At 37.2% G+C, this 19163-nt stretch overlaps 1 protein-coding gene across 7 annotated transcripts in view; it reads right to left on the bottom strand.

Moving 5' to 3' along the window:
• The window catches only part of RXFP1 (relaxin family peptide receptor 1), an 86043-nt gene extending 70900 nt beyond the window's left edge, over window positions 1–15143 (bottom strand). For all 7 annotated transcript variants that reach the window (XR_011150671.1, XR_011150668.1, XR_011150665.1 and 4 more), the window contains exon 1: window positions 14989–15143. The gene's annotated coding sequence lies outside the window, so the exon portion shown is untranslated. The remainder of the gene's footprint in view (window positions 1–14988) is intronic.
• Window positions 15144–19163: the final 4020 nt, after the last annotated feature.

Below are 19163 nucleotides of genomic sequence, written 5' to 3'. Positions count from 1 at the left end.
TTTAAAGTGTTGTGCTAAAGTTGAGTTATTCAGGCACTGACTTTAGATAGTGAGATACTGAAATTACTTTCTATTAATAGATGTGGCACAATATTTCATGATAATAGCCCAGAGCTGAATCCATTTTCCTTGTGCATATTTAAGCCTATTTAAGAATGTAAATTCATACACATAGACTAACAGAATATTTGAAAGGGTTTTTTATCTAGACCTTGTGAACCTCTGCTACTTGATGTGCCTTTGCTTTGATGGATTTGGAGCTAGACTGATTAGCACATTTATATCTACCCATTAAAGACTGTAGACATGATTTTAATATCTTTTCTCATTTACTTCTGCAGGGACTTAGAACTGCTGATTGTCTCTTCTAAGATAACTCACTGTAAAATCAGGTTAAACATGCAATAAAATCAAATTACATGTTTTTTCTTTTCCTCATGATAACAAAATACTATTTTAAAAAATGACTGAAAAGTTAGCATACAGGGGTCAGCTAAAAAGAATCACCTGTGTGTACCTTATTAGTTACGGTTGAGGATATTAAATTGTTAGATTACTGAATACATTATTTATTAATGCAATCAGGCAAACCCTTGGGTGTCACCTGTCTTTCAGCATTGGAAACCAGGCAAAGAGAAAGGTCACCAAAATTTTGGGACTTGTCAGAAGGATATATATGAACAATGGAATGGTAGGGATTAGGGAAAACTACACAGCCTACTTCAACTTTAGAAAATGGTGGTATTTCCTTGGAAGCAGAACAAAGGGGACACCTGCCAAATCAGGACTTCAGGACTTCTTATTTCAAGGCTCTTAAGTTTTGAGATAGTTGGGAAGATGTTTGTGTCCAGCACCCAAGGAGGGAATGAAAGAGTGAGGAATGTTTCATAACAGAAGGCTGTAAAACCAGGCAAGGGACTGAGACACAACTGCAGAAAGAGACAGGATTTTCTGTGGGCTCACAGAGGGAAGAGGAACCTCCTGATGACTGATCTGTCTGAAACGGTCAGACCTGATAAGGGAAATGACATGGGGACTATATAGAGATATTTTGCATTTCTTTCGGGTCTTTCCCTTGTAAGTAAGGAACTATTATCTCAAGAGTTAATAATATAAATTTCAGAAAAAAAAATTATCCTCAAAGCCATGAATTATTTGACTTGTCTTGTAGAACTGATTCATGAACCCCAAGTGACCATAGGGTGGTAGAAGTGAAAAATGCTGCACTTTTAATCCTGTCAGCAGTGAACCTTAGGATGTACAGGAGCAGTCTTGGGAAGCAGTAATGTCCAGAAATAGAAGGAAATTTATGCTGAGACTATACATCTAAATAAAAAAAAGTCATGGTGAGGGAGCTCAACTTGGATTTGTAACAGTGTTATCACTTTCTTTTAAAGCCAGTGGCAAACTGAGATTAAGTGTAGCCTGACTAGTTTTTTGTTTAATTTCCAGTTTGTGTCATCTAAAATCATCCTCACTTTATATTTCACACCTTTCACTCAGTGCTTACAAGACTCATGGTAAAAGGCAAGACAGTCAACAAAAGTTATCAACAAAAGAGTCGATGTCCCTTAGTTGAAAAAAATTGCAGTGACAGAATGGCTGAGACAGAAAACCTTTTATGTACCATAAAAGATTTGAGCTTCAGTAGTGTTTGTCTCATGACAGATTGGAACTGGAAAGAAGGACAAAAGCATATTCTTGTGATAATATACATGTAAAAGAAAAATGAGTTTCAGTCACAAAGAAAATAAGAATGAAGCAGGATGATGGCTGTACTTTCCTCATGCCAACCTACAGAGAAAGCCAACAGCACTCAGAGAAGTAGGCTGGTGTCTTCCAAAGAACAGAGAAACTTGTGGAACCTCATAATTACAAGGAAGTTTGAGTGCATTTTTCTTGAGATAACTCTCTGCACAACACATGATATTTTAGATGCAGATTTCCACCCCCCCCCCCCAAAAAAAAAAAAAAAAAAAAAGAAAAATTGCTTGGGAACTCTTCCCTCACAACACAGAAAAAATTGGCTAGCAGGTTAAAAAAAAAAAAATCAGCAAAATTATATTCAGAGCTGTGATCTTCAAATTAATCTGAGATCTATGCAAAAGAATTCCTTTAATACTTAATTGTATGGCAAGAGAAATGAGAGACTGACAAGAGTGTAGTGGGCATTCCCATTGTGCAGCAGCACAATGTTTTCTTAGTGAGAGTACATGGCATGTGAAATGCATTCTCATTTCTCATAAGATAAAGAACTGCTTTGTATGATTTCCAGTTGAGTGGAAGTGGAACCCCAAGTCTGGAGGAAGCAATTTAGATTATACTTACTGAGAGGAAAGAAAATGGGATAAGCATTGGCCAAAACCCAAAAAAATTAGAAGGGAAAGGAAAAGAAAAGACACACATTAAATCAAAGAGTGTTGTGTAGATTATTGGAAGAAGTTGAAGAGACAAATTTGAACAAAAACCTCCCCAAGACTTGTTGTTCTACAGTATCTCTTCCAGTACTTTTAATATGGAAGTAACTAGATGGTCTGCAGCAACAAATTAAAAGATTATGATGGTCTGACAGAAACTTAAGAGAGATCCCCAGTAAATCTGCCTTTACTTAGGACTGGTATTACTCTTTGGGTATTGGTTTGGGGACGTCACGTTTAAAACAGAAAAGACACTTGAGGCAAATGGCTAAACCACATGGATTAATCTTTGCATATGAAGAGGTTAACACCAGATAGCAAGTCCACAACTGAGCAGGGAGCCATTTGGCACTGTGCCTGGTGAGCAGGATGGCTTTACTCTGTTGGAGGTGCTGACCATCCTTGTTGCTGTAGAAATATCACTTTTAACACTGATTCATGCTTGCCTGGCTGATTTTGTAACAGAACCATCCCTATAGTCTTTAGCTATTAACAATTTTTATTAGTTTTACTGTAAAAACACTGCCCTCCTGTACAGCTTGGGATCAAGCTGTCTCCTTGAGTCATACCATTTGGTGAGGAATTGCTTGAGAAGAATTTCATCTTCATACAACATCCTCATTCGGTTGTTTACCCAAAGTCATGACAAAACAAGCTGGGCAGAGTGTGATTTGCTAGGAAGAGCAAATCCTTCAGAAGGTCTTTTTCCAGGGAACTCTTTCAGATCCCTGAATAATTACTGAAATAAGCAAAAATAGCATAATATTTCCTCCATTTCAAGCATAAGACAGAGGTATACAAATGGAATTACGCAGCATGTTAGTTTGGCAGAAGCTGTGCTAAAGCGAGTACTGCATTGTTTAAAAGTGCATAATGTTCTGTAGAAACTCTGTTGCTACCAATTAATCCCAGTGGAATGAAATTCCTTGTTTTATTTAATGAAACAGGATAGGCAAGGGATTCAAGAACTACATTCTCAGTCTTAAACAAGTGAGATATGCAATATGTCAGAGTGCAGTAAAATTCTGAACATCATTCACAGAAGTGGGATCAAATTTCTGTCAGAGGTAATAGAAAACCATCACCATTAACCATAATGTAGTTCAAACTAGACTTTGACATTCACAGGGCAAACAAGCCTAAAACTGCATATTCATTTTCCCAGGAAACTGTCCTCTGTGCTAAAACCCCATAAAATGATGTTGATACAAAGCAGATGACAGCACTGTCATGGTTTAAGATTCTTGAAGTTGTAGTGGTGTTGCTCTGACATGTTTGACAAAGTACAAGAAAATACACAGCCCTATTAGTCCATAAAAAATGGAAAGTTTTCAAGCTGGGACATTAAGTGCAAGAATTCTGATGGGGTTATTTTAGTTTTTGAATCCCCAACAACAAAAAATTGATAAAGAACATTAAATTGCCTGGATATAATTCATTATCAGATTCAGCATATTGAGCATGAAGCTTAAAATTAAGGATCTTGAGAAAAAATTACTCCTACATGACTGATGATTAGGAAACAAGTTGAACTAAGAACTCTTGCTTATTAGTTCAACTGAGGGAGGACTACAATTTCCAGAAAGATGGAAATATTGTTAACCTTAAAGTAGAAATGGAGGAGAAGTTTAAAGTATGTGAGCTGGTTTAAAATAAAAACTGGATAAGGTAAAAAATTACATCAGCTTTTGTTTGAAGGACTTCGAGCAGTTGAGAATGAGTATTTGAAATTACTTGAGTAATTGTAGTTTTTTTATCCCAATAAAATTCAACATGATCCTTCACACTTTGGTGAAATGTAAGTTTTAGCTTTTGATTTCAGTCACAATCACTCCGAAGAGATAAAATCAAAACTACATTTTTTCCTTAACTAGAATCCCGAAAATTGTAGCAGATCTTCTATGAACTCCTATAGAAAAATAATAAAAAAATTACATGAATAGGAGACTTACAGAAGGTCACCTTAACCCCATTCACAATGGCAGTGAATATTGTTAATGCCAGCTATTGAGGGACCAGAACAAAACAGCCTTTGGTGCCCAGCTGATGGACTCCATTACAAACTCAGTAAGGTCCCCTCCCCAGAGTAGTAGGAACCTGTTCAGATAAGAAGTCGCAGTAAAGCACTGTAGAATTCCTTTTTATATCTCTAACCACAAAATAAGTGTAGTGTCCAGGAGAAATTCCTTGAAAAGTGATTCCTATAGAGACAACAAGAAGCATTGCTTGTTTAAACCTCTGTGCTGCAAACATGTCTTTATGTACTACCATTATTCACAGACTTTACTGGCAAATCTAGAAAAACAGGACATATTTAATACTGAACTACTAACAGGTTTGCATAGAGAGTTATAAAAAGAAAGTTATCCACAATAATCTGATTTTCTTTCATGATTTCTTCATTACTTGAGGCATCACATATCTTAACTCTTAAAGAAACCAACCAACAAAAAAACACAACAAAAAAAAGCAGCTGTAAAGACAAAGTTTGATTGACTATTGATACCCCCACACTCTGCCTTTGGTTAACTGATACCAGAGTTTATTTCTATTTCTGTAATTTTTATGTCTTAACAAAGACTTATACCTTCCTCCTTAAAAGGATCTATCTCAAACTCAGAATGATCAGAGCAACTTCTGCTACACTCTGTGTGTAGACAGGCTTGGTAACAATGCTGTGGAGAATTGTATAAGCAAATACAAAGATTTGCACAAAGTCACTGTATGTGTCTCGTCCTAAAGGAAAACAAACAAACATCCCTTAGATATTCCATGGGAGCAAGACAGGTTCACATGTGTACTATTATTTAATATTTTAAATAATGAAAGAGATGCACATTTAGAGAGCAAAGGTTTGTGCAGTAGCTTTAAAGATTTTCAACATGGTGTTGACATCTAGGACAAATTCTGGTGTTACAGTGAACCAAAAACTTCAAAGCATATAGATTGTTGCAAAAACCCCCCAAATCTCAATGTGACACCAATGCACATTAATAAGCATATGAGGAAAGGGTTATTATTTTATTTTATTTCAGTTGATACCGGTGGGGTCTCACTGGGCCAAGACTGGGTGTGCTTGAAACATGTTCTCAAAGAAAATGGCTAATAGAGAAGAAAAAGAATGAGAATGATGAGAGGTTTATAAAGTAAGAAGACAGCTTATTTTCTTTGGAAAAAAAGAAGACAGATTCTTGGAAAAGAAGTATTTAGATGAGAGAAGAAGCATTTGTTAGCTCTTCAGAAATGAAAAGGAGAAAAGGTCAAAATACTAATGTTAGTGTTCTCAGATCCCAAACAGCAGTGTGGGTAGAGAAGAATCATGAGCCAACAGTATCCCAAAGGTAAGCATCAGAAAATAATGCCTGATGCCTACTCCGCAGTGACACTCAGTATGAACAGGCTGTAGCAGATTTTTGGTTGATGATTTGCTTTTTTCTTTTTTTCTACTTTTATAGCTCCTGGAGCTGAGACTGTCAGGCACACACTATGTCCAATGCTGTCAGAGAGGAGGACCTGGCATTCCACAGATGCCTGCATGGCTCATGGGCAGGTCCAGCAGCTGCCAGAATTCAGCCAACACAACATCTGAGCTACACTTTCATTCTGTTTCCTTCCTGGCTTACACAGACATTACCCTGCTGTAATTTGCTCTTAAACTCTCAGACTGCACGTAACTAATTTCATGCCATATCTATCTAGAATGCCTTTGCAGAACTCCAAAGCTGCACCTTCAACTGAGGTGCCAGGAAATTCTAAATCTGAAGATCTCCTGTCAGGGGAGGGGGGAAGTGATTGGATGAGAGAAAGAGGCACAGAATTAGCCACTGATAAGATTTCCTGATACTCCACCCAGTTTCTATCAATTTTTTCTCTTGTGAGGACTAAAAATTTGCCTCCATGAATTTCTTTTCAGTTAGAATTATTTTTTGCTCCAGCTAACAAAACTCCCATAAGTTAACTTAGGAGAGCTAAGTTAAGATGAAGGCCCAGCTATGTCAGTTTGCCTTATAAAAGGCCAAGAAAGTTCAGTATAATTTACATGAATGGGGAGTTGTTAATTATGAATTCAGGTCAGTACACCCAGTTTTTGCTTCTTTTTATTACAAGAGTGGCAAGAATGCTGTCTCTTATTAGGCTATCCTGAATAAAAACACAAGTGCACAGAGCTGGATTTTGTGTCTGTTGGAACTCCAGAGCCCATTTGAAGCAGTCAAAAGATTCAGTTTACAAGCTGTGAGGAATGAGACAACTCTTAGTAGAAATTAAAACAATTTATTAAAACAGAAAAATTGAAAAATTGCAAAAATTAGCAAAATATAAAAATTTTGGGATCCTAGTGGCTCAGGAGGTATGCCCCAGGAGCGCAGGGATTTGAGATCTTCAGGCTTAGACAGCACTGGACCTCAGGTAGAGAAAAAGAAACTTGCAGTGCTAGGCTGGTCAAAAAGAAATATATATTTCTAAAGGCCCCTGAAAAGGAGTAGGTTTCTCCAGCATTGAACTTAGCAAGCTGGAGGGGAAGGGGAAATGAGAGTGGGGGTGTCTTTCTCTTGCACCTTTATAGCTTTTGCTCGCCCACAGCCCACCCCTTTGGTTTAAGGTGATTGGTGTTTTCCCTTTGACAGATTATCTCTGTCCACCAATGGCTCCTCCTTGTCAGAGGGGTGGTATTAGTTGAGATAAGGGTCATGGAGCTTACGGGGGTATGGCTATGGGGGCTGGGCTGTTTGTTGACACTGGGGTTTTTAAAATCTGCCTTGAAACCAAGGTACAAGTAAAACATAAAAAAAATACATCCAACACATCTTAAAACACTTGTAAAAGTATACAGTAAACATAGGAAAGATAGCTCTTATGGTGTACAAGTGATAAATGTTTGAAAAGGGATTTTAACTGGGGAACTTTTAACTGGGGATTTTTACTGGGAAGGGCACAAATGAACAGCTTGGAACGAGTGAAAACCAAAATAATAAAACTTGATTTGTGTACCTGGGCTGATGGGTTAATTTTAACATTCAATTTAAAAATATTTAACTCAAAATTAATTAAAGCACTTAATATGCAAAGACCAAGCACTAATAGGGATTTTATGTATGACACAAGCAGCAGCTCTGACAATTAAGACAACTAGCTGCTTCTGCTACAAATGCTATGTAGCATTCTTTTCAGAGCTATTCTTAAGGAAAGTATTTGGAACATATTTTGGCCTCTTAAAAGAGATGACCAAATAAATATTTACAATCAGTTTAAGTTCTCTTCCCCACCAAGCATCCTCCAACATATGTCATTTTGAATGAACTTAAATTTTAAAAAATATGTTAAACATAAAAAAAGCTGCTTTGCCTGGCTATTTTGATCATGTGTTCTGTGCCTCAACAACCTTTACAGACTCATTTCTTCACTTCAGATGCTATTAGAGGGTCATCTTTTCTGGGATCATAGCTCAGCTCTGAAAAAAACTCAAACCAGAAAGTGACCTTGTTTCAGTTTTCTGGCTCTGCTTCAGGTCACTCAGCTGCCTTCTCTCTCAGACTGATGTCCCCATTCTTTTCCCTTCAGGGCAGGTTCTTTCCAGGATCACAGTTTAGGAGAAAGCTCTATTGCCTTTGCTGAGTTACAGCCTTACAGAAGCAAAGTGCCTTGAAACAGTATCTGTTTCTTTCTTACTCAGCTTCTAGAGAGCTGCTCTGTCCACTCCTCAACCTCTCTCAGGTCTGACACCTTGTTCAGAGTAATGAGTCTGGTTTAGGATTGCTCCTCCTTTGTAGTCCACTTCTCAGTTCACACACCCCACCAAAAATTCACTTACATTATGAACACAGAACTAAAATATTAACCAGAATCTTTCTGTGCAATAGCTTTTAAAGCAAGGTCAGTGCAAAGTGGGAAGGGCTACTAGGGCACCTGTCAGAAGGGATCCACGGTTTTTTCTTGTGAAAGGACAGAAAAGAAAGTGGCATAATTTAGCATAGAAAAAATTAAGGCCAAGGGGAATAAACTTAATCCCTCTAGGTATATCTGCTGGATTAAACACTAATGAAGGAAACGGGCTATAAAACTGTATTGCCTTCAGAATAAATGAGCATATGGTGGTCACGTGCAAAACCAGGACAGGTATAAGGAGAAATTTTCTAACCATGATGGGTAAAAGGAGTTGAACCCTTTACTTGTTAGAAATGGCAGAGGTGAGAAAACTAATTATGGACAAGATATACTCGGTACTTCTTTGGATGTGCTAATATTACATTATTTTGTGTGGCAAGAGAGCAGCAGAAAATGCCTGCCCAAACCTACAAAGCTGCTTTATTACTAACAGTGCTTGAAAGAGAAATGAAGTCTGTTGTGAAGTGCATCCCATACAACAGATCCAAAAAGTATTCAGTGCTCTAAAAATGTGGATACCCTATGCATCGTTGACAAACTGAATCAATTTAACTTTATCCATCATAAACCTCTGCAGCACATTTGAATTCTTGCACCAAAAAGGTCACGTCCTTTGGTCTGAAGAAATGAATAATTTATTTGTATGTTTAAGTGGATATTTGTAACATTATCCTCACAATAAAATCTAGAAATGTCATGCATCTCTCGAAAGCAAGAAGTAGCATTTGCTAGTTTGAAATGAAAGCTATTTGGATATTCTTCATAAGATGGTCTTAAAATTCAAGGACATGGCTCTTTCAGTGAGATCTAAATGGGCACTTTTCACTGAAGTAATCCTAGAGACTGTATTTGGACTGCTTCAAAAATATCTTGGTCCTCATTATAGAGCCCTTGCCTGTAATTTCTTCACCAACTTGTTTGAAGTCAGCTCCCTTGAGCCCATTGCACTTGCCCATAGAAGAATGAAAGGAATCATCTCCATGACTAGTTTCTTAACTGTACAAAAACTAACTTGTCTGATAGACTTTCATAGCCAGAATAGGGAGAAGGATATCCATAGCAAGATGCCATCAAAACTGATGGGACGAGGAGAGGACATTTTTCTAGATGAGAAAGATACAAGAAGGACATACATATATTTTTAAGGATACAATGAACAAACCATTATCTCACTTACAGGTGGTAGATCAGGTTAATAAAGAAAAACTGACACTATTATAGTTTATGCATTTTCTGCCATGTGGGTAAGTAAAGAAGACTATCATGTCCAGGTCTGCCAATATTGTACAATTTAAATGCATTTTAATTTTAAACAGGAATAAATTACTGTGGCGTACCCATATCTGCTCTGAAAGCAGAACATATGCCTTAGGAGGATGAATAACATCTGATGAAAAACACCATCCCAAAACTGCAGAACATCAAAGCTTAAAATGGTTTCAATAAGTTTAATAAAAGAAACAGCTACACAGTGTAAAGAGAAAATAACTTTTGGTTAGCGTAGATAATTTCCTTGGGAGCCAGGATTTGCCTCAGTGCTGTCGTTACATTATACAGAATGTATGTCTTTTAATTAACTCTGGCTCTGATACATCTAAAATGTAGGACAGATCATTTAGTGTATCCACAGAACATGCTGCCCTGGGAGATAAAATCCTTCACAAAATTAACCAAATTGTGCCCAACTGTGAAAAAGGTCGGGTCATTTAAGCAGTAAATCTGTTTCAATCACAAAGTGTACTATGTGAAAAAACCTTCTGTTTAAATGCCTTCATTGTCAGCCACAGAAAAGCCAGCAGCCAAAGCCCCATTCTCTTTCTGCCTGCTTTGGGACTGCCTTGGATTGCAGGAACATCATTAACCTGTCTGTAGGAAGCAAGTGAATGAAAGCAGGCTACAACCTGTAGCAGGAGCACGCCTTACAAAACAGATTGGAGTGTACAATCAGAACATGATTTAGAAGGTCTTTCATTCAAATGGTATTTACCACTAGGGCAATCTCTTCCAATCACTTAATTGCAGATTATAAAGTGATAAAAGTTAGGAGAATGCAGAGGTCAAATTTACACTTCTGCAAACCAGCTTCTACAAATCTGCATGAATTTTTGGGCATGGCAGTCATGAAGACTGAGAGCAACACAAAACAAATTAGCAGATAGAAAATAGTTAAGAAGCAAGATTTTCTTTTTTAATAATAATCTCCAGATTTTTCAAAACCAAAAGCATGTACATGTTGCAAATAAGTGCTTTTTTTTTTTTTTTTTTTTTTTTTTGGCTACAGCAACTAGAGAATCAACTTTCTGAAATAACCATTCAGCTTTAAAATATGGTTCCATTCTTAGACCCTAAATCCAAAATGTAAAATCAGTAAAATACATACTGATTCTCTCTCTGCAGCAGTAGGACAAGATTAAGGAACTACAGTAATCTACTGAAAAGGGTAATGAGAGACCATATCCCAGGAATTTTATAAACCTTGAAAAATTCTTCATTTGCCCCTTGCGCCTAAGTTACAGGTGAAATATTACATCTTGAATGTCTCTAGCTGATACACTTGCAGTGTTCAGATGCAAACCCACCTCAGAAATAGGGATTTCTGAGCATGTTTAGAAAACCACTCCTTTTAATATCTTGAGAAAGACCCAGAAAAAACTTCTGTAAAGAAAAACAAAATTTTTTGAAAACAGATTTCTATGTGCAATGATCCAATTACTTTTCCTTGCTCGGTGAGATGATTAGGAAAGGGGTGGTATAATACCCTTTGAATACACTCTACCATTAACTTTGAGTGTCTTCTCCTACAGAACCCAGTCTCATGGCTTGGCAGGTCTGAAAAGAATTCAGCTGGTGCTTGCCTGTTGGTGGGCATGCAGGGGAGTGTGCTTTCCAACAGCAGAGCAGCTCCCTGCCTCCTGTACTTTACTGGTGCACTCAAAAGGGAATACTACCCAGTCATTCACCCCCTCCAAACTGATCTTTTTTTTACTTTGCAACCATTGACAATTCCCCTTATGCAACAGGTAGTGTTTTATTTAAAATAATATCCTTCCTTGTGTTCAAAAAATCACAATAGCCAGTGATTTGAAAAACACAGAAATATTTGCTTTATCCCCAGGCGTCTGACATTTTTAGCTCTTATTACTTAGATATTCTTCACATTCTTATTTTCCTGCAAGTGATTAACCTTTCGGAGCTCTAGAGAATAAATTGTTTGCTTCTGCTTAGAAGGAAGGGAATAAATAAAAAATAACCTAAAGAGAAACCTACTGCTCATTGCTTTATTCCTTTTTTCTTGCCTTATTTCTCAAGAGGTGAATATCTGCAATATTTTCAAACTTTTAGACTACTTTTTTTTACAAACTGCTCTGCCATAGTTGTTCAAAATAGTGTATTTGTTTGCATATCTATGCACAAGTCACATGCTGCAAAGCAATGTCTGTTTAAATTGAGGACAGAAACATTTTCTATAGATTGCCCCTTCCCTGCATCACAAAATCTTTCCATGGAAGCATTCAACAGATTTTGATTTGTGGAATGCTAACTAATGAACTTGTAAGTAATTCACAGCAAATTTAAGCCTACAGTCAAGCAGTAACCTTTCACATTTGTCTTTAAAGAGGTCTGTAGACTGAAAGCATTTCTTCACATCATGTATTTCAGATCACAAACCACTTCTTTTTTTTTAAATCCCCAAATTAATTATTTTTACACTGACAGGTGGAAAACAGAAGATTGTTTATTCTGTTTCCTGAGTTTTTCCACAATTCAGATGACTACTAAGGAAGCTGGCAATCAGCACACTCAGTGCTATGCCTTGGTCTTTCAGTTCTGGCTTGTGGAGACCCTCTGATGTGGCTGTATCACTGAACTGTAGCTCCCCTCAGTTTTAGAGCAGCCTTTCTGAAGCTTGCCATTGAATGGGACCAGAGCAGCCTTGAGCCAGTCCTCATATCAAATAAATGAAAATAAAATTGGTAATTTCTCTCCTGTGTGAATCTGACCGGTGGCTATTTATCTACCAAAAATGAAAATTCACTTGCAAAGAGTAAAATTATATAGTCACATAAAGACCCCAACATCATGCTGTTTTCTAGGTACTGCAAGGCTCCCTTCAGGAGATATACATTTTACTGTTGTGTTTGCAAAAAATAATTTGTCCTCTGCAGCCAAGGCCTTGAAATCAATAATGCCACATAATTTTTTGTTGATGGCCACAGAATTTGGGAATCAAGCCTAGCACAGTTTATTTTACATTTCTCATCAGATTAAAAAGCAATAAAAAACCCTTGCAGAAGGATTTCCTGTAATTTTGATGCTTTCTCCTCCTCTACTTATTAAGGCATAACATGTCCTTGGAATCTCAGTGTAAGACAATCACTGTGTTTTCCTTCCATTAAATGGTACATATCAAAAGCTGTTGAAAGTAGTCTTAGAAAGCACATTCTGGAAAACTCTGACCAAACAGGAGCCAAAGCCACATTTTAGATTTCATACTATGGGGTGAGCTGGACTGGTCCAGCACTGTTGCAAATAATGAAGATATCACAGAATCATTGAATATCCTGAGTTGTGAGGGACTCACACAAGGATCACTGAGTCCAAATCTTGGTCCTGAACAGGACAGCCCCAAAAACCAGACCACGTGCCTGAGAGTATTGTCCAAACACTTCTGGAACTCTGTCAGGCTGGTGCTGTGACCATTTCCCTGTGGAGCCTGTTCAGTGCCCAACCACCCTCTGGGGGAAGAACCTTTTCCTAATACCCAACCTAAACCTCCCCTGACACAGCTTCAGGTCTTTCAGGTTCTGTCACTGGTCACCATAGAGAAGAAACCAGTGTCTGCCCCGCCTCTTCTGCTCACGATGAAGTTGTAACTCCAATGAGGTCTCCCCTCAGTCTCCTCCAGGCTGAACAGACCAAGTGACCTCAGCTGCTCCTCATATGGCTTCCCCTCAAGGCCCCTCACCATGGAGCCCTGAGGAACCTCACTGGTGATCACTCACTAGCTTGATGCAACCCCTGTTAGCAGTCATACAGAATCAGTATTCCCCACTTCTTTAAAATTATGAAAGAGAAATCTGCAAAAAAAGATGTTGCATGACAAGGAGCACAAATGGAAAGGGCCCTTGATAACGTCCCTTTAATTCGTTCTTCTCACAGACAGTCCTCTTTGAGACAAGTTTTTTTCCAATATATCTTTCTCAGGATTTAAATTCAGCAGAATCATAAGATTCAAGATTTAGAGTGGCTTTATAATTAATTATTATTAACTAAATTCTCTTTTACTAAAATATAAGGGGATTTTTTTGTTTGTTTTGTTTCTGTTTTTAAGGAAACAGCACACCTATCCAATGGCAGTTTGTTTCCCAACTTAAGCAGCTTTCATACTAAAAGCATTCTCAGCTTGTACCCTGAAATATCTGATTTCTTCTTGAAGGAACAGTAGAAAGCTAATAATGCCATTCAATACATTTTTTGTTTATTGTAGGTGCACATCAAACAGTTTTCAAACTCTTTGTACTATGTGTGTAAAATGTAGAAGGTTCCTAGCTGAATTTTAGGCATGGTATTACAACTGAAATACCTCAGCCTTCCAACTAAGCAAAAGTAACAGTACAGTATAACCCAAATCATCAATATGATACTCTAAATAATACCTACCGATCATCAGATGGCTTGTGAAACCTCCAAGAGCTAAAACTAAGAAACCTCTTTGAAGGGGTATTTGTGAAAAAACAATCTTCCTAAGTACAGCATTAACCAAATACAATTAATACAAGTAATATCTTGGCAAGGCACAGGTGAGGAGAAGAAGCCTCATGTCTGTCAGGTGCCTTATTAATAGCTAATAGCCTAATTGTCTCTACACCTGGATGAGAATCTAATTAACTCTTTTCCAGCTGACAATAGAAAGAAATAATTTCATCCATATGTTAAAGGAACAGCTGTCTTGAGAAATAATCAATTTAAATAATTCCATGTCAGAATGAGCGTATCTTCCACCAACATCATACATTTGTAGTACAATGCCTATTAAAGGAAAACTTGCACGCAGAAAAATTTTGCAAGAGACTATTTATATAAAGAAAATACACTTAGCTATTACTTCACTTTGCTTGTTAGTCTTTTCTTGTTCATAGTATCTTGCAGTGATCATAATTCAGCAGCAATTACATCATAGCATCTTGCTATGGAAAATGTTATGAGGTTATTTCACTAAAATGCAGAGTAGCTGAAAGCTGACTTTTTATAAAGGAGGAGGTCACCAACCTCAAAGTCGAAAATTCCTGTTATTGAGTTGAAAGTGTCAGAGAAAATTGTTACACTGGAAAAAAAGATGGCAAAGGGAAAGAAAGTACTTTGTAAGAGACATTTTAAAACAGAGACATGGTCTTAGCAGTAGTTCTAGCTAAATCCAGAGCTCAGAAATTGCTTCTTTTAAAAATAATATACTGACAGCATCTCTTTGAAATAGTTGAAAGATCATAAGAAGTAACAAAAAACCCAGCATTAGTAGAAATGTCCCTGTTTAGAGCAAATTAATTTAGTTAATGGATCTTTTGGTAAAGGACATCAGATTGAATGCACTTTGTTAAAGGGATTTGAAGAGAGATACCTAACTTGAGAGTTTTCAAAGTTCCTTGAAAAGATTTTGGTGAAAATTTTCAAAAAATTTCCAAGTAATTACCTGTGAAAGAGAAAATGTATCCCAGGGAAAGGCAGCAGAGATTATCCTGCCGATGAGTCTTGCCTCTCTGCTATTAGTTTGATCCTTGTCCTGTAGCCCCACTGCCCAGGTAAACTGGGGATTTGTGGCACTGGGGGGCAATGACTACGCAGGGCCTTGTCAGCTGGCTGTGAACTGTAACCAGTACCTCATTACAGCTGATGCAGAGCAGCTGTCAAGTAATAATGTTCAGCAACACTGATCTGAAACAAACCCAGCCTTGTGGATCCCAAATTATATTCTTTTAACGTATTTTTGATTAAAATTCCTAGTTCTCAAATGTTGTATGTTGTTCATTTTACTTTTTACTGAAAAGTAATGTCTCATGTACTTAATGCTTGAGCTGTGCTGAAATGCATAGGATGTGTGATTAAATACACATTTGAAGGTTAATTAATTTTCTTTGAGGAATCAAATTGTGATTTAACAGTCTGCAATGTTATCTTTAGCGCAGTGATAAGACCTTCAAAGCCAACTTTCTTTCAAAGGATGAAGAAAAAGAAGCTAATCCTTCTGTTGATAAAATCTCTTTCACAGACATCTCCTTTAGAGGAACAAATTTGTCTTAAAAAATATAAATATCAACAAGCCCAATAATAATAAAGTTGGAAGGGAACTATCACAAATAAGGAAAATTGTAAGCTAAGCTGAGGATAGCAAATAGAAATAGAAAAATTATATGGGGAAACATGCCTCTTGCTTAACTTGCTCATGATGGAATGTATTGTTCTGCCTGCACAGGGGTTTTTAAGGTTGAGAAAGAGCATGCATTTGTATTCATAAATATTTTCAATTTAGTTGTGCTTTACCATGCCAGCATAGTCAGGTATGGAAGAAGCAAAACACTCTTGGTATAAATGAGGGTGTATTAAAGAGATCACACTGTACCAATGTGGTAAATGAGTTACGTGAGCTCTGCTGAGAAAAACGCAGTTTTGCTGGTACAGCCTCTCAACTTTAAGCACCTCGGCTGGTGTATTTCAATTGAACAAGCACCACAACATTTTGAACCCCACAATAGTCTAATGCTGCTGTATTAACTTAGCTGTCAATAAAGGAGAATATTAAACTAATGCAGGTTGCAGTGACTTGGACAAGTACCTCTGCCAACACTTGCTTTTTCCTTGTAAAAATACAAGAAGAAAGAATGAAAAAGGACATGAAACAATCCCAAAGACTCAGTATGCTACGGAAATCACTAGTTTCAGAGTTTTTTGCTAAAAAAATATGAAGATATCATTCAGAAGTCTTTTCCCCCCATTCTTATTACTTTTCATACCAGAATTTTTTTTACCTAACTATTGTACAGTAAGCAACATTAACTGCAAAAAGCAGAAGAGACATCATATACTGGTAAAAGATGTGACCACTCCTTTGTTTCCCCATGACTGCAATTTAAAATTAGATTGTTTTTTTGGTTATAAATATATAACTATATAATGCCAAATGTAAATCCAATCAATGAGACTTATAATATGTCTTAAAATATTATTTGAGCTCCTCTTGCCTGAGTGGACAACCAACATGCTGTTGGCACACTGCCTCGCCCTTCCAGGTAAGAAAGGGTGGAGGTATTTAGAGCTTTATGACAGTTCTGAACTTGCAAGGCTAAGAATTAAGAGCTGATATAAGAGAAAACAAAGGACTCAAAAGATTATTAAAAAGGAGAGATGGGAAAGGTGCAGTGGTAGAATGAAATTTCATCTGCAAGACATATTACTAACAGAAAGAGAACAAGCCTCAATTTTGCATTATAAAAATCTGAAAATGAACCCATTATAATTCTGAGTTTTGAATTTCCCTCATATTCTGGAAAAGTAATCCAAAGTTGTTGTTTGATACACATTTTTTGGGGTTCTTGCTTTCTGTATTCCTTAGCACAATTAAGTTAAAATGTTCATGAAATATTTATTTCCTCAATTTGATTTTAAACAAAGGAAAGAGATGACAACACAGAAACTAACACAAGGTGAATAATTGGGATCAAGAACAAGTCACTTCTTTCCCTAGTAAACCACAACAAAACAATGATGTCACTGTGGTAACCACGGAGAAACACTGAAACCGACCACCAGGAAACACAGGGCCCACTGAGGCTTGAGCTTTTCTCAGTGGATGCTCTGTGTTCACAGCTGCCCATTCCAGGCCAGTGTCTCTTTCTGTCCCCATCCACAGAAATAATCTTGTCCTAATTAAATAATGTGAGACCTGTGAAGACAGGCTTCTGATATGTTCCTTTGGCATTTTTCTACTTTTTTTATTCCCTTTCATAGACTGCTGCACAGAGTGAACATAAAAGGTTTTGGAGGCCCCAGACCTCACACACTGGGAATGTCTAGTAGCACTGCGTGGTACAAGGGCTGGCCAGAGATAACACTTGCATCCAGAGCTCTGCATATGATTTCTCATGTACTCTAACTTATTTCTCTCAATTTGACAACCTCTAAAATATCTAAGCGGACCAACCTTACAAGTAAAGTGTGTTAATTACTTCATTTTATCCTTGTTGTCAAACACCCCTGCATGTGTGCACTGTTCTATTGCATTTTGCCCAAACTGAGCTCATCCATTCTGCATTCATGACAGCTTCATACTCTCAATTTCCTGGTGTCTGGAGCAGAAAGCTCACTGAGGAGGATTTAGGGTAATCTCGGTTGGATCTAGAGGGTTAAAAAGACATGGTAACATAGGAAAATTGCATAAGGAGTTTAGTTTACAAGAGGATAGTCAGGAGAATGTTTTGAGAAGAATGTAGGGTTTCTGACAAGAAAGGATCTAGAAACAAGGTTGGTCAAGTTGCCAAGACATTTTAGTTTGAGAAGAAAAAGAATATCCATAAACATGCAGATTTTCCTACACCTGGCAAAATGCAGCAGTAGTCTGCTAATGTTATTAACTATTTCCAAATTTAATGATAACATATGTTTTTGTTAATTTCCATTATTAACAACTGAAGAGATTATCACAAATAAAATAATCTGCTGTTACAAAGATATTTGGTCACACTTCCTTTTCTCTCTGAGAAGGCCTTAGTTTTCAAGATCAATAAAGGGATATTTGAAGAAGGTTGGAGTATAGATTCAAGTTTAATTACCGTTTGTTTAGGGTTTTCTTGTCAGTCCTCTCTTATATTCAGATTTATTCAGCTTGCTTAGCACTTTATGTCCATATTAAAGGTCTCTGTTCACTATCTCTTCCCTAGTGTTGTTCCTCTTCTCCTGTATGGTTCCATCATGCCTGCTAGATAGAAGCATAGCTTCTGGTCCTATTCTGCTTATTCACAGCATTAACTTACAGAAATAAATTAGTAATCTGTCAGTGAATAGACTCATAGTTGACATACAGAATTAATACAAAGTTTTCTCTGAAAAACCTACAATTTGTATTTATAGACTCAAGCATTATATTTTCACAGAACTGCAGTGAAGTCTCTAATAGCTCTTACAAGCTTACCTTCCCAGCAGGCTACACTTTCTGGGGCAATGATTAAATAAAGCATTTTTCCATCTCACAGAGTGAAATTAGATAAAACTAAATTCTTTAGTCTAGTAAGTTGCACAGACATTTCATTAAACTGTCAATTCTACCAGCAGCATTTGAAGCTAAATCATACATGCTTCCTAACTACAACATATTTACAACAATAGTGGAAAATCTCTCTTTTTTTCGTGTTTGAAAGGGTAGGATGGGTCTATTCAGTCTCCTGAAAATGTGCCATGTGTCTACATAGTGAAAGAAGAGATCCCCAAATTTGGATCCCGAAATGTAGCAATTTAGGAATTACCTACTATGCCAATTTGGGCTCAATTCCACATCATTTCAGTATGATACAGCAAAGAGAGTAAAACAAGAATTATTTTGAGAGGATTCACTGTCGCTCCCTGAACATAAAATTTGTAGCTATTTAGAGAGAACAACTTTTCGTACCTCGAATATTCACCCAGTGAAATAACACTTACAGGCATAGGTTTTGCCAGTAGAAATAAACAAATCAGTAACATGCTGAAGAAAGAAAGTTCTCCAGAAAGGGTCAAATAACCTGCTGAGAAAGTTTTCTCCATGGCTGGCTCCTGACTGATGAACTACAGGGCCCCCTTACAAGCCCTGCTCCAGAGAGGGAACAGTTTAGAGCCCAT

Source organism: Aphelocoma coerulescens, chromosome 4, assembly GCF_041296385.1.
Source record: "Aphelocoma coerulescens isolate FSJ_1873_10779 chromosome 4, UR_Acoe_1.0, whole genome shotgun sequence".
Taxonomy (NCBI): Eukaryota; Metazoa; Chordata; class Aves; order Passeriformes; family Corvidae; genus Aphelocoma; species Aphelocoma coerulescens.
This window is presented reverse-complemented; position numbering and strand designations above follow the sequence as displayed.